At 40.4% G+C, this 2,500-nt stretch overlaps 1 protein-coding gene across 1 annotated transcript in view; it reads left to right on the forward strand.

Moving 5' to 3' along the window:
- Positions 1–2,500, forward strand: part of wsb1 (WD repeat and SOCS box containing 1) — a 27,998-nt gene that overhangs the window by 6,954 nt on the left and 18,544 nt on the right. The gene's annotated exons all lie outside the window — the stretch shown is intronic.

Genomic DNA, 2,500 nt, shown 5'->3' on the forward strand with positions numbered 1-2,500 from the left:
TTTTTTTCAAAGAGCATTTTGTTTTGTACTGTCGCAGCAATAACTTCTATGTCTGCGTATTGAGGAAGAAAATAAAGGATATTTGATTTTTGCATTTCTGATTTTTGATTTTCTATCATCTTTATTTTGTATTGTGAGCCTTGTTTCGGATTTTGTATCGTTTCATGTCACATCACACTGTAGGTTATTTTGACTTGGTCACCACTGCGCTATCCTGCCACTCGAAATTCTCACTAGAATACCAAATATGGATTTATGTGTTGCTGAAAACAGACTCTAACAATTTCTCCTTTGTGTGTAACACTTGCTTACAGATTACAGATTTAGGAAGTGACTAAGCTCTTTCCAAAAATCAACCTAGATATTTGTGAGCCTGTGTGAACCATTTACATCGTCATAAGTCATCCTCAGATCTGTTTGGCTTGGAACTTATGATTACAGATAGATAAGGAAGTGTTAAGATTTACCATTACCATTTTGTGTTTGGACAAGTTGACCTGGAAGGTATTTGTCATTCTAAAATAGTAATTAAATTGCAATAATTCAGTAGCCCGTAAACTGTCCATCCAGTTGAGCCAATGAGCATGCCACTGCTACTCAACGAAGGGGAAGTCAGGCTCTATGTGGTAAGTGACTAAAACCACCTGGACCAGTTTAGCTGACTTGTCCACATTTGTATTTCATATTGATATTTATGCATAATAACTGCATTTCCTGTGTCAGCCTCAAGTTGGCACATAAGAGTTAAATCTTTGAGTAGAATTGAGACTCATATTGATGTGTTTTTTCAAGCCACGAGTCATGTCTCACACCAATTACCACATCTGTTTTTAGTTGAAAGCAGAGTGAATCCTATGTATAAATCTAAAGACATTTGTCTCACCACCATGCCTCATAAGCAGTGCGCTCATGGAACTTTGTTTCAGTTTTTGTTTGCTCAATATTCCAATGAGTCCCTCAATGCCAAGACTTGTGTATCAGCTCCCTTTTCTGCCTAACAAGCTCCCACTCAGCAGAGCCTTGTGACTTTTTGTCTTGCTTGTTGTTACCAAACATCAGGTCTTGAGTGGTTGGCAGCTTTTTCCCCTCTGCAGTGGCAAAAAAGCCAAACCCCTCTAAACTGAAGCTTGGTTTATGCTTCTGCGTCGTGGCGACGGCATAGACCCTACTCCACTTGCAGAGCAACGAAGTTCTATGTCGAGGGAACGCGTTGCTCTGCAAGCCGCTAGGGGGTGTGTGGCTGTGTCTTTGTATGGTTTCAGGGGGTTCTTGCCGGATTCCAAAACAAAACTATTTACAATAGAAAGTCCAGTGCTTTTCTTTGAACTACTGTTTGCTTTCATGAATCAAACTATAAATTTTGAACATGACAAACAGGACTTCTTGTAGCCATTTTTTTCCAGAGACGCACATATTTGTTGCGGAGGTTCTCCCACCTATTCATGCATTCAGCAACCTCTTCTAAGCGGACCAATCACAGTCCTTGAGCTTCACGTCACGACGCATTGACGCGACATCAGGATTTTTTGGAGGTGCACGTCAGGGCATAGGGTCCGCGTAGGGGGTCCGCATCGACGGCGTAGGTACGTCGTCACCGCAACGTAGAAGCATAAACCAGGCTTAACTCTTTCACTGGGTCTGTCTCTATCTCAGTCATATTGCAGCTGGCATGCTGTTAATGTCAATCCTTCCCTTTCCCCCTTGTAACATTTTAGATGTTTTGTTTTACCCAACCCAGTTCGATAATTTGCCTTTTCTGTCTTTTTTTTTTTTGCCATTGTGAGTCTGCACATTTTTATTTTGAAATATATATGATGTTCATGTGGCACCTTACTGCCTTTTTTTTCTCTGTGCAGCTTTTGACATGACTTTTTTGTCAAAAATAGACTCAATGTTTTATTCTCTGTGTGAGTGTGACTTGTTGGATGTGCCTGAATTGCTTCTGGTTGAATTGTAAGTATGTCTAGAATCACCAACCAAAATTACTCCAAGAGCACATCGATGACTCATCCAGTAAGTCACAAAAGAACACTGAACAACACCAAAAAAAAAACCTGCAGGCCTCAGTTAAGGCCAGTGTCCATAATTCAACAATAAGAAAGAGACTGGGCAGCCATGTGAGTTCCAACCCCTGCTGACCAAAGGGATACAATGACTAGTCTCACCATGTGTTAATAACCAAATTAACTAAACAATATGCATAAATAATACATAACCATAAATTATGGTTGGCCAACAAAAATCTAGTTATCTAGTTAAATCTAGTCCATGGCTTCATTTGTCAGGCACTGTCCCCGTGATCACACAGCGCAGGGGCTGAACAGGTGAATGGGATTTAGAAAGAAGAAACCTCTTTATTTCTTCCAGTATATGTTGATTATATGGAACCATCGAGTGGAAATGCGTTGAATCACAATCTATGTAGTAATCCACCTAACATGTTGGCTGATGAGCTGTTGGATGCAAGGCCACTATTGCGTCCAGCTGCTTTATATAACCT

Source organism: Aulostomus chinensis, chromosome 10 (assembly GCF_037954235.1).
Source record: "Aulostomus chinensis isolate RoL2024-O1b breed Wild chromosome 10, RoL_Achi_v1.0, whole genome shotgun sequence".
Lineage (NCBI taxonomy): Eukaryota > Metazoa > Chordata > Actinopteri > Syngnathiformes > Aulostomidae > Aulostomus > Aulostomus chinensis.